At 41.6% G+C, this 14434-nt stretch overlaps 1 pseudogene; it reads left to right on the top strand.

Moving 5' to 3' along the window:
- Window positions 1-641: 641 nt before the first annotated feature.
- The window catches only part of LOC112859721 (mitochondrial inner membrane protease subunit 1 pseudogene), a 50820-nt pseudogene continuing 37027 nt past the window's right edge, over window positions 642-14434 (top strand).

Here is a 14434-nt window from a genome sequence, read left to right as displayed (position 1 = left end):
AAAATTAAAAAAAAAAAAAAAAAAAAGCTCACCAGTGGCCGAACTGAGGCTCACACCTGTGCCTCCTGACCTGGTTCTCTTCCCCAGTACTGCAGTACCACCCATGTGAACTGATTGGGTGCTGAATCAATCAAATTGACTGAACGCAGCTGGGAAAGTGAAAGCACCTAAGAGTATTCAAGAGATTAGTTAAGGGGTACAGGACATTGGTATCGGAATTAGAAATTTTATTGATTGGTTGTGAAAAGAAGTCTACATACATTAGAGCCTGCCAGCAAATGGGGTGATAGTGCCATAAAATGGAGAAGACAGAGGATTAGGGAGGCAAGGACCGCAAATTCAACTACAGACACGACATGTTTGAGGGGCTGGTTGAACAGCCAGGTGGTAAGGTTCATCAGGCAGTCAAAAGCACAGGATGAAAATCTTGGAGTGATCCTGAAGCATAACACAGAGATGTGAGAGTCGGTTTCAGAGGCCAGCTCTGCCATCGCATCTCTGAGGTGGGCAGATCTGAGGGCTGTAATCTGCTCACCTGAGCACGAGACAGTTTTGGAGTGCTGCGGCTAAAATAGCTTCAACATCTTACCAAGCCATTTGTGTTCTGGAAGGAACCAGCGTCTCACCATAATCAGTGCGCGATGAGCAATGATGAAGGCCCCTCAGAAGGAAGGTATCGAGCAGAGCAAATGATTCCCAAAACAACTAATAAAAATGGCGTTTATTTTTCTACATATAGCATTTGCCTGCTGTAACATAACCTGCAGCACTAAGGTCCTCCTGCTGCTCCATTATAGCTAGGTAATTCCTCCCAAGTGAATAGCAAAATAGAGTGTAATGTTTTTCCATATGCTCTAATTAATACATCTTTAGTAGTATGCCACTTATGTTGAAATTCTTGATGTATATAAATTTATATATATATACATGGCTCCAGATTTCCCTCTAGAGCTAAGCCGTTATTAAGCAAGCATTCACACACGTACACTTACATGTGCAATATGTATGAATATTTCATGTAGTTATTTGCATGCACTGATATATATGTATTAGAAATGTGTGTGTATAAATATAAATATACTATAAAATAAATATATATAATGGGTTTATGTAGTTTTAAAAATATTTTAAATATTAAATATTTAAATATTCACAAAATATTTTAAATATCAATATCAATATTTTAAATATCAATATTTTTACATTTATTTCCCCCCAAATAGTTATTTTGAATTTTTTTTAATGTTTATTTATTATTGACACACAGAGACAGAGCATGAGTGTGGGGGGGGGGGGGGCGGGCAGAGAGACAGAGGGAGACACAGGATCTGAAACAGGCTCCAGGCTCTGAGCTGTCAGCACAGAGCCCGACGCGGGGCTCAAACTCACAAACCGCGAGATCATGACCTGAGCCGAAGTCGGCCGCTCAACCGACTGAGCCACGCAGGCACCCCCAAATAATACTTATTTTGAAAGAGAGAGAGTGCCTCCATGAGCAGGGGACGGGCAGAGGGAGAGAGAATCTTTTTCTTTAAAGTTTATTTATTTATCTTGAGAGAGAGAGAGAGAGGTCATGATTTCATGGTTCATGAATTTGAGCCCTGCATCAGGCTGTGCTCTGACATCATGGAGTCTGTTTGGGATTCTCTCCCCCTCTCTGTGCCCCTCCCCCACTTGTATTTTTTCTCTCTCTCTCGAAAATAAATAAACTTGTAAAAAATCGATGGTGTCTTGAGCTTCAATTTGTTCTAACATTACACATGAATTTCCTAACACGTACTTTCTCCACTTCACCCTATATTCCTGCCACTTTGGATACTTTGAAACCGGGGCGCCTGGGTGACTCAAAGCTTCCAACTTCGGCTCAGGTCATGATCTCATGGTTTGAGGGTTTGAGCCCTGCATCACGCTCTGTGTTGACAGCTCAGAGCCAGGAGCCTGCTTCGGATTCTGTGTTTCCCTCTCTTTCTCTGCCCTTCCCTCGCTCATGCTCTCTCTCTCTCGAAATAAATAAACATTAAAATTAGAAAAAACAAAACAGTGGACACAACATGCAGGCTTTGACCAATAAGACAGTAGCCCACTACCACGATTCTGAAGAAAATGGGAACACATTAGATGAACCTCATGTTTTCCTATCTTTTTGCCTGAGGGTACTTTCTGGACAGTAATGTAATTAGGTGTAGCCCAAGCCAGTAATGACAGTTTCACTGAGCTGATGAAGCAGAAACAGTAGTTTAAGGTTCCTGAAGCAACTTTCATATGCTGCACTGAGTACTGGAGGGAAGAGAGCTCGGGTAAGGACGGGCTTGTCCACAGGTGCTTGGCCAAGAGTTGGCCCGTGTTTCCATCCTGTGAACTTTGAAGCGTCTAATGGAGCGCGGATGCTGCAGGGCGGAGCTCTAAACAAAGATGCCGAAGGCCTTGCAGAGCCAGGAGATACCAGATTTCTGGCCTGGCAGTCGAGCAAATTCTCAGTGGGCACCTCAGTGACAGGGTTGAGATTCTCGAAAAGTCAGACTGCGGAGGTAAAGACTACGGTCTAAATTTTTTTAATGTTTTTATTTCTTTTTTAGAGAGAGAGACAGAGCGAGTGGGAGAGGGGGGCAGAGAGAGAGAGGGAGACACAGAATGTGAAGCAGGCTCCAGGCTCCGAGCTGCCAGCACAGAGCCCGACGCAGGGCTGCAACTCACAAGCTGTGAGATCGCGACCTGAGCCAAAGTCGGACACTCAACCAACTGAGACACCCAGACACTCGGGTAAAGACTACATTCTAGAGTAAAAGTCACAATCTAGGACTAAGGACCACACTGACATAAAGAATTGTACCCAACCATATTCAAGAACAAACACCAGTAATTCAATAGCATGCCAGAGCAAAACATAATGCACTTTAAGGGGAGACAACATAATCTAGAGCCCCTACAATTAGTCAATCACAGTGTTCAATATAAACATGGAAAAGACCTAGAAATGCTTGGAATCAGAGATGCTGGTCAAGAGAAACCATGAGTCAGCATACACAAACACAAAGACGACACAGATACTAGACTTCATAAGGCAAGGACTTCATAATAACTATCATAAATATGTTGAAGGACTTAAATGAGAGAATAAACACAAGGAGGAAGTTGTGAACCCTCTCCCCCAAAATACTATGAAAAAGATCCTAAAAAGAAGTCTTACAACTGAACAGTAGTGTATTTAAAATGAAATTTAAAAAAATAGTAATAAATAAAATGAAATTTAAAACGCCGAGTGTAAGCATCAGATTGAAGGCAATAGGAGAAAGAGTCAGTAGATCTGAGGGCAGATCAACACAGATTTTCAAATAGGAAAAATGGACAAAGAGATGACCTGTGGGATAACCTGAAAGTCAACATGCCTATAATTGGAGTTCTAGAAAGAGAAGACAGAAATAATAGGAAAGGAGAAAGATAATAAATCAATTACCAAAACCACACAACATTTGACTTAAAAACTCAATCTACAGGGGCGCCTGGATGGTTCAGTTGGTTAAGCATCCAACTCTAGGTTTCAACTCAGATCATGATGTCATGGGTCGTGAGTCTGAGTCCCGCAACAGGTTCTACGCTGACAGCGTGGCAACTGCCTGGGATTCTTTCTCTGTCCCTCTCTCTTTGCCCCTCCCACACCTCTCCCTCTCTCTTTCAAAATAAGTAAACTTAAAAAAAAAACTCAACCTAAAGATCTAGGAATAATCTAAATTACATAGCAACATGGAAGCACTGAAAACATATTTAGGCATATCCAAATAAAACTGCTGAAAACAATTGAAAAAATAAAAATTTTAAAGCAGTCAGGAAAAGAAAAGATACATAATTTACAAGAAATTATAAAACAAAAAAAGAATTCACATTTTATAAGGAAAAAAAAAACCCTCACAATGGAATGGCATCCTTACAGTAATTATCACACACACACACACACACACACACACACACTCATGCGCACACACACACGCACACACACAACCCACCTAGACTTCATCACATGTCCAGAAAAAATATAATTCAAAAGGTAAAAGAATAATAAAGACACTTGTAACTAAACAAAATCTGAGAGAATTTACCATCAACTGAACAATATTGCATAAAACGATAAAGGAAGTTCTTCATGTTGAATGGAAATGACACTGGGGAGGTATGAAATGGACTACAGATAGATATGTGTATGTATATATAACAGCCCGAGGTATCAGAGGAACTCTCTGAACTATATTTATGACTTTTCTGTAAATCTAAAACTAAATTAAAATGTTTATTATTTTCAAAGCATTCATATGGACAGAGTAGTTCACACCTCTATGCCACTAAGTTACTGGATGTATAATTTTGAGCAATCACAATTGTCCTGAGACTCAATTGTCCCATGCAAAAATAGGAAAAATGACAAGATGAACTTGAGAGGTGCCTGTGTGTGAAAGGAGATGATCCGGGCTGAGTAATGCCAGACATGTATCAAGGAAACTATCTATTGTTTTTTGCTATTCATTTTATTGTCATGATTTTACTCTTATTTTTCTTACCATCATCATTAATCTCTTTCAAAGTTACTTGGATCACTTGGAAGCAGCCGCCCAGAGCGCAGTTGTGACAAAAGCCCCAAGGTGACTTTGGGACCAAGTATTGTGATTGATTCAAGGTTCCTGCTTCATGGTGGTTTGAGGAATGATGGGCGACAGTCCCCACATCAAGGGTATTTCATTTCTGACTTAGAAGAAGTTGGCTGGTCTAAGAGGTGAGGTTTCAAAGAAATTTAAGACACTGCAGGAGCGCATTATCTCTGGGGAAAGCTCCTGATGGACAAGGCAGGATTACATTCCTAGTGGTCATAAACTTCTTGGTGAATCCATGCTTTCGACATCAAATGTCTCTTTCTGTCACAAGATTTGCTTCCAGGGTGAGACATATGGAGCCTATCCTTCTAGTGATCGTGAGCATTGACTTCAGGATCAACCCTTACTGTGGCTCACAAATGCCCCCCTGACCATCCAACTGATTTTTTTTCCCACTGCTGCTCCCTGCTGCAGGCAACATGGCCCTACTTCCTGTCCTGACATTTTCCGACACCCTCCAGGGCTGCCTATGCTTCTGCATGCAGTCCCGCCCACAGCTCACAAATGCAGATGCTCAGTCTGCAACCCTGGGAATTTTACCTCTGACCCAAATATGCCTGTTTATTCATCTATCTATTTCTTATTCTTTTTCCAAACTCCCACTAACACTTCAAGGCTCATTACAGAGTTTCCTTCTCTGTGAATCCAGGGTTACTCCCTTGGACAATGAGTCACTCATGTTTCCCCCCACAGACACACCTTTGGTGGAATGGAACTCCTTGAGGGCAGGACTATGTCTTAAGGATAAGGAGGGGCTTAGCACTAAATACAATGTCAGGTTTAATCTTCTTTTAAATGAGGCAAACCTTACAGTGAAATGCTCAAGTCTTCATAAATTTCGATGAGTTTTAACAAATGCATGTGCTGATGGAACTAACATCCTGCACGATGTGTAGAGCATTCACTTACCCCAGAAATTTCCCTCATGGCTCCTTTCAGTTAATCTGAAAGCCGATAAGCCACACACAGTTTCTATTTCTATCAGTATAGTGTGACTTTCTCTGTTCTTATACTTCACATACGTGGAATCATACAGTATAGATGTTCATGCCTGGCTTCTTTTCTACTTTCTTTTTTTAAAAATTCATCCTTGTCATTGCAAGTATTGGTATTTCATTTCATTTCTTCTTGCGGAATAGAATTCTAGCGTACGAATATGTCACGGTCTGTTCATCTCCTGTTAATGAGTCTGGGGGTTGATTCCAACTCGGGTGTGTTATGAATAAAGCTGCCACAAACCTATGTTTTCATGACTCCTAGATATATACTTAGAGTGTATGGCTTGGGCAAGAGAGTAGGTAAATGGTATATGTTTAATTACAAGTTTAATTATGTATGTGTATATTTAATTATAATATATGTTTAATTATACATTTATATATAGCCATTTTCATCACAGAATGTCTAGGATACATACTAATTACATGACTCATCACTTTGGATGTGAACCTTGATCGCCTGCCTGAGGCAGCTTCTCCGTTTTCTCCACTGTCAGATCACTCATCCACGTGCCCTTTTCATGCGGAATCTTTTGGAGGAAATTTCTTCTGTGCAGCTCACACTGAATAGCCCACGATTTTATACCTACACACCTCCAGTGGTCTGCTGTCACGACACGCCAGTGAGTTCGGGCTGTCCTGAGAATTGCCAACTCTTGCGTGTTTCATTTTGTTTATCTTCTGTTGCCTTGATTACCTTATGCCTCCTCAAACCGCATTTCCATTTTCTCAACTAATGCTTCTGCCATTTGACAGACTCGTTGGAAGCATACTGACGTAGTTAATTTACTGACACCTTCAGAAAGGGAATCTGGGATCCAGGAGTTACTGGGACTCCTCCTTCCTACACCACAGCGCAAACACAGCACACTCCATTCTAATTATGTATTCACATAACACTTCCTTATGCTAAATATAAGCCTTTTTATTGAAAACCACCGTGGCCAAACGGAAGGGACATGACAGTTAACTTGAAGGATCTTTCGATGCCTTAAAATGATGAGTTGAGCATCAAAAATATATATATTGACTGCAGTGAATTAAATCACAACCAATTACAATAAAACCTTGATTCGCGAGCATAATTTGTTCCGGAAACATGCTTGTAATCCAAAGCACTTGTGCATCGAGGCGAATTGCAAGAACCATTGACTCAGTTACGATGATGTGACATTTTGCGTCACCTACTACTCATATTGCAAGGCATCGCTCATTCATCACATTAAAATTTATTAGGAATGTTTGCTCGTCTTGCAGAACACCCTCAGAACAAGTTCCTTGCAATTCAAGTATTACTGTAATTGTTAACCTATTGATTAATAATGGTACCCCAAAAATATCAGGTCAACTTTGGAAGTTGCTAGGGCACAAACTGTATCTTGTGAATTTGTAAAGAGAAAGAATAATAATTTTTGCAACAGAAGAGAGAGGTGTAAAATAAGAGCAGCAAAATAGTCATGATCATTGAAGCTAGGTGGCAGCACATGGGATTCAATAAATGTCCTTTCTAATTTTGCATTTTTGAAGTTTGTGCCACGATGTGTTCAATGCCGTACCCTTAAAGATAAAATGGCATGCATAAAGTGCTGGAGAAATATTTAAAGAACTAAGTGAAACTACCACTGATGGATGTAACCATGTCAAACTCAGCTAATTTAATTCTTTCTTTTCACATGCATACAGCTGATTAAAAATAAATCTGTAGTCTCTACTATGTGCTACTGGTAAACAACCAAGGTACCAAGTATTAAAAGTGAGAACCTGAACATGAAAAGTATGACACTGGCTTTAAAATCAGGTTCTGGAATTTGGCACAAAAGTCCTAGTGATGAGTCCTGATTCTATCTTTGAGGGGATGTGTCATCTCTACTAGTTTAAATAAAGCCCTTCAGGGGCGCCGGGGGGGGGGGGGGCTCAGTCAGTTGAGCACCGGACTTGGGCTCAGGTCATGATCTTGTGGTTCATGAGTTTGAGCCCCGTGTCGGGCTCTGTGCTGACAGCTTAGAGCCTGGAGCCTGCTTTGGGTTCTGTGTTTCCCTCTCTCTCTGCCCCTCCCGTCCCCTCTCCCAAAAATAAACACTAAAAAAATTAAATAAAGCCTTTCAGAGACTCTCGATTCCATGTTAACAATGTGGGAAGAAAACATCTAGGTTATAGTAGGAACGGAAGGGGATACGTGTGAAAAATAATCTGCAGAGTAGAGTGTCGGACAGAAGCTGTTCCTTTAAAAAGGTTACAAATGGGCACTGAGGAATGCCTGCACTGGACCAAATAGAACAACAAATCATGCCAGAAAATGATACAGAGCATTTGATGAGTGCATTGCAGATAATACCAGCGATACACCTTACGATCTGGTTTGACATCCTTCTGGAAAGAGAACTGGAACTCTAATCCCAGACTGACTGCCGGTCATCATTGAGCTTGTTAGAGGGACTAACATCTTTGGTCGTCCTCCCCTTTTTGCCTATAACCCAACTTCAACTATATAATAAATCCAACTTCTTTTGACTTAGTATCTATCAATTACAGTAAAATTATATGTGTTAAAAATAAATGACCCAACTGATGAGAACTCCACTGAAATTTTCCGGAATAGCGTTCAGGGACTTAAAGGCTCTCAAATATTCAATAAGCGATCACAAATGATACGTAATTTATTATGTATAAGAGGAAAACACGCTTGAACTGTTGACAGTGTGGAACAGGGATCTGTGGTAGTCAGTTGCCAATTGTCCCCGTGATTCTGACCTCCTGGTATTTGTGCCTTTGGGCACCTGTCCTCCTCATCACTGGTAGTGCTGACCTGTATAACCAAGATTCTACTGTGGAAATGCTATATGTGATTTCTGAGGCTAGGACCCAGAAGACATTCTGGTTTCCACCTTCTGTCTTTTGGATCACTTGCTCGGAAAAAACAGTTGCCACGTCGTGATAACACTCAAGCATTCCTGTGGAGTGGTCCCTATGGCAGGAGCCTGATGTCCCCACAAATAACCAGAGCTAATGTCAGTATTTCCGGGTAAGTTACTGAACCGCCTAACGAGTGGATCCCTCTGCTCCGGTAGAGCCTTCTGTTGACTATAGTCCCAGCCAACCAGCCGACAGCAGCCTCGTGAGACCCTGATACCAAACCACGTGGCTAAGCTGGTCCCGGATTCTGGACCCAGAGACACCGTGTGAGGTAATAAATGCATATTGTTTCAAGCCACTCATTTCAGGGTTGTTTGTTTTACAGCAAAAGAGAAGCAATGCAAAGTCTAAAATACAGTGCACAGTTTTATTCTGTGGTAAAGCGTGTATCACAGTGCAATGCAGCACATTTTTATTAATCAACTTGGTTGATGTCTAATTTATATATAACAAGAGGCACAGAGTTTAAGTGCACACTTTGATGAGTTGTGACAAATGTATACACCTGTGAAACTGTCACCCATGATCGAGATGCAGAACATTTCCATCACTCAATGATGTCGCCTCTGCCCAACCCCGGTGAATTCTTGCCCCAACATGGGCATCAGGCTGATCTGCCTTCTCTCAGGAGTGAAAGCATTTGAGTCTTCTAGATTTTCATATAAATGGAATCATACAATCTTTTGTATCCAGTGCCCATTTACTGCAAATATTTTTGAGATTCACCCACGTTGCCATGGGCATCATTAGCTCATTCCTTTTATTGACATGTAGTATTCTATTATACGGACATAACATCACTTTATTTTTTTAATCTTTATTGAGGTATAATTGGCATATAAAATTGCAACATAGTGAAAGTGTACAAGTGTACGTTGTGGTGATTTGGTATACATGCATGTCCCACCTTATTTATGCAACCTCGTGGTCTGGACATTTGTGTTGCTTCCGGGTTTTGGCTAGTATGGATGAGGCTGCTATCACCAACCACACCCAATTCCACGAATTGTAGAATAGTATGGTTAGTGGGCATTTAACTTTTAAAGAAAGGCAAACTATTATTCAAAGTCATATCATTTTGCACCCACTCCCGCAATGTATGGGTCGCTCCACAGTGTCACCAACACTTCATAGTGTGTGTGTGGTTTTTTAAGTTTGTTCATTCTACCGAGTGCGTAGTGATATTTCATTGTGGCTTTAATTTGCATTTCCTGGATGACTAATGAAGATACATACCTTCTCGTGGGCTCGTGGCCCTTTGCTTTGCTGACACATAAACTCTCTTCAAATATGTTATATTTGTAGTGGGTTGTTTGTCTTTCTATTATAAAATTGTGAGAGTTCTTCATACAGCGTGGGCATAAGTCCTGTTTTGAGTATTACGTATTGTAAATAGTCTCTCAGTCTGTGACTTGCCAATTCATTTTCCCAATGATGCCTCCTGATAGGACCAAGGATGTGAATTTTGATGTCGTCTAATTTACCCTTGTTTTTTTTTATGTTGATTGCATCCTGTACCCCATCTAAAAATTCTTGCCTACTCCGACTGTGCAAAGATACTGTCCTAAATTTTTGTTCAAAAATTTTATAAGTTTATCCTTTATGCATAGATGACAGAAACTAATGAGTCCTAATAGCTAGGAAAAAAAAAAGTAGCTCGTGTATTAGCTGGATAGCCTGGGGGAAGTCATTTAATATTCTGAGAACAAGATACTTCATCTCTATAACTGAGATTATAATGTTATCCAGACCTGCTTTGAAGGGTTTTTGAGAAACTCAACATGATACAGGACCCACAAGTTTTGGTAACTCACACAGACTATATATGTGGATGATACTACATAAAGCAACATCAATACCCAGAAAATGTTATTGACTAATTACAAAATAAATACCATTTCTCCCTCATGGCATTTCTGTTTTCTCTTCTCTGTTTACTTCTATGCATCGCATTCTTTAATGTTTGGGTCTTCACTAACCAAGCAAGGAGTATGACATAAAAAGCTTTTGGACCACAAGCATACTGTTCTAAGTACTACACCATATAAGAAAGCAGGAATCAATTTTTGAGTAACTCTTGTACATAAGACCCGTTGTTGGTGACATACATTAATGCTTTCTTTTAGTATGCTCTAGAGACAAGTGCACAAAATTATGACTTTACTTCAAACTGATGCAATAATAGACCATTTTAAGTGATACTCAATGTTATTGTTACTTAAAAATAAAAGAAAATGATTTCGTCTCTGAGTAAGACTGGACTTTAGAACTTGAGCTTTGTGACAACATCTTTCTACTCCAGGATTTAAGGCAGTGATTCTTAAACCCTTTCAATTTTCCAATTCTTTGAAAACCTGGAGCTCCTGCAATTGCAAGCAATGTTTCCATTCTCAGGACAAATTTCCCCTATTTTATGGAACGTCTTAAAAAATTTTAATGTTGGCGCCTGGGTGGCGCAGTCGGTTAAGCTACCGACTTCAGCCAGGTCACGATCTCGCGGTCCGTGAGTTCGAGCCCTGCGTCAGGCTCTGGGCTGATGGCTCAGAGCCTGGAGCCTGTTTCCGATTCTGTGTCTCCCTCTCTCTCTGCCCCTCCCCCGTTCATGCTCTGTCTCTCTCTGTCCCAAAAATAAATAAAAACGTGGAAAAAAAAATATTAAAAAAAAATTTTTTAGAGGAGAGGGAAGATGGCGGCGTAGGAGGACGCTGGGCTCACCACGCGTCCTGCTGATCACTTAGATTCCACCTACACCTGCCTAAATAACCCAGAAAACCACCAGAGGATTACCAGAACGGAGTCGCCGGAGCCAAGCGCAGACGAGAGGCCCACGGAAGAGGGTAGGAAGGGCGGCGAGGCGGTGCGCGCTCCACGGACTGGCGGGAGGGAGCCGGGGCGGAGGGGCGGCTCGCCGGCCAAGCAGAGCCCCCGAGTCTGGCTTGCAAAAAGCGGAGGGGCCTGACGGACTGTGTTCCGACAGCAAGCGCGACTTAGCGTCTGGGAGGTCATAAGTTAACAGCTCTGCTCAGAAAGCGGGAAGGCTGGAGGACAAAGGGAAGGAGAGCTGCTGAGCCCCCGGACGACAGAGCTCAGTTTGGTGGGGAACAAAGGCGCTCGCCAGCGCCATCTCACCCGCCCATCCCCCAGCCAAAATCCCAAAGAGAACCAGTTCCTGCCAGGGAACTTGCTCGCTCCGCGCAAACACCCAACTCTGCGCTTCTGCGGAGCCAAACCTCCGGCAGCGGATCTGACTCCCTCCTGCTGCCACAGGGCCCCTCCTGAAGAGGATCACCTAAGGAGAAGCAAGCTAAGCCTGCCCCTCCTGCCCCTGTGCACCTTGCCTACCCACCCCAGCTAAGACGCCAGATCCCCAGCATCACAAGCCTAGCAGTGTGCAAGTAGCCCAGACAGGCCACCCCACCCCACAGTGAATCCCGCCCCTAGGAGAGGGGAAGAGAAGGCACGCACCAGTCTGACTGTGGACACAGCGGTGGGCTGGGGGCAGACATCAGGTCTGACTGCGGCTCCGCCCACCAACTCCACTTATACACCACAGCACAGGGGAAGTGCCCTGCAGGTCCTCACCACGCCAGGGACTATCCAAAATGACCAAGCGGAAGAATTCCCCTCAGAAGAATCTCCAGGAAATAACAACAGCTAATGAGCTGATCAAAAAGGATTTAAATAATATAACAGAAAGTGAATTTAGAATAATAGTCATAAAATTAATCGCTGGGCTTGAAAACAGTATAGCGGACAGCAGAGAATCTCTTGCTACAGAGATCAAGGGACTAAGGAACAGTCACGAGGAGCTGAAAAACGCTTTAAACGAAATGCATAACAAAATGGAAACCACCACGGCTCGGATTGAAGAGGCAGAGGAGAGAATAGGTGAACTAGAAGATAAAGTTATGGAAAAAGAGGAAGCTGAGAAAAAGAGAGATAAAAAAATCCAGGAGTATGAGGGGAAAATTAGAGAACTAAGTGATACACTAAAAAGAAATAATATACGCATAATTGGTATCCCAGAGGAGGAAGAGAGAGGGAAAGGTGCTGAAGGGGTACTTGAAGAAATAATAGCTGAGAACTTCCCTGAACTGGGGAAGGAAAAAGGCATTGAAATCCAAGAGGCACAGAGAACTCCCTTCAGACGTAACTTGAATCGATCTTCTGCACGACATATCATAGTGAAACTGGCAAAATACAAGGATAAAGAGAAAATTCTGAAAGCAGCAAGGGGTAAACGTGCCCTCACATATAAAGGGAGACCTATAAGACTCGTGACTGATCTCTCTTTTGAAACTTGGCAGGCCAGAAAGAATTGGCACGAGATTTTCAGTGTGCTAGACAGAAAAAATATGCAGCCGAGAATCCTTTATCCAGCAAGTCTGTCATTTAGAATAGAAGGAGAGATAAAGGTCTTCCCAAACAAACAAAAACTGAAGGAATTTGTCACCACTAAACCAGCCCTACAAGAGATCCTAAGGGGGACCCTGTGAGACAAAGTACCAGAGACATCACTACAAGCATAAAACATACAGACATCACAATGACTCTAAACCCATACCTTTCTATAATAACACTGAATGTAAATGGATTAAATGCGCCAACCAAAAGACATAGGGTATCAGAATGGATAAAAAAACAAGACCCATCTATTTGCTGTCTACAAGAGACTCATTTTAGACCTGAGGACACCTTTAGATTGAGAGTGAGGGGATGGAGATCTATTTATCATGCTACTGGAAGCCAAAAGAAAGCTGGAGTAGCCATCCTTATATCAGACAAACTAGACTTTAAATTAAAGGCTGTAACAAGAGATGAAGAAGGACATTATATAATAGTGACAGGGTCTATCCATCAGGAAGAGCTAACAATTATAAATGTCTATGCGCCGAATACCGGAGCGCCCAAATATATAAAACAATTACTCATAAACATAAGCAACCTTATTGATAAGAATGTGGTAATTGCAGGGGACTTTAACACCCCACTTACAGAAATGGATAGATCATCTAGACACACGGTCAATAAAGAAACAAGGGCCCTGAATGAGACATTGGATCAGATGGACTTGACAGATATATTCAGAACTCTGCATCCCAAAGCAACAGAATATACTTTCTTCTCGAGTGCACATGGAACATTCTCCAAGATAGATCATATACTGGGTCACAAAACATCCCTTCATAAGTTTACAAGAATTGAAATCATACCATGCATACTTTCAGACCACAATGCTATGAAGCTTGAAATCAACCACAGAAAAAAGTCTGGAAAACCTCCAAAAGCATGGAGGTTAAAGAACACCCTACTAACGAATGAGTGGGTCAACCAGGCAATTAGAGAAGAAATTAAAAAATATATGGAAACAAACGAAAATGAAAATACAACAATCCAAACGCTTTGGGACGCAGCAAAGGCAGTCCTGAGAGGAAAATACATTGCAATCCAGGCCTATCTCAAGAAACAAGAAAAATCCCAAATACAAAATCTAACAGCACACCTAAAGGAAATAGAAGCAGAACAGCAAAGGCAGCCTAAACCCAGCAGAAGAAGAGAAATAATAAAGATCAGAGCAGAAATAAACAATATAGAATCTAAAAAAACTGTAGAGCAGATCAACGAAACCAAGAGTTGGTTTTTTGAAAAAATAAACAAAATTGACAAACCTCTAGCCAGGCTTCTCAAAAAGAAAAGGGAGATGACCCAAATAGATAAAATCATGAATGAAAATGGAATTATTACAACCAATCCCTCAGAGATACAAACAATTATCAGGGAATACTATGAAAAATTATATGCCAACAAATTGGACAACCTGGAAGAAATGGACAAATTCCTGAACACCCACACTCTTCCAAAACTCAATCAGGAGGAAATAGA

This window comes from Puma concolor, chromosome F2 (genome assembly GCF_028749965.1).
Source record: "Puma concolor isolate L17-30 chromosome F2, mPumCon1.1.hap2, whole genome shotgun sequence".
NCBI lineage: Eukaryota > Metazoa > Chordata > Mammalia > Carnivora > Felidae > Puma > Puma concolor.
This window is presented reverse-complemented; position numbering and strand designations above follow the sequence as displayed.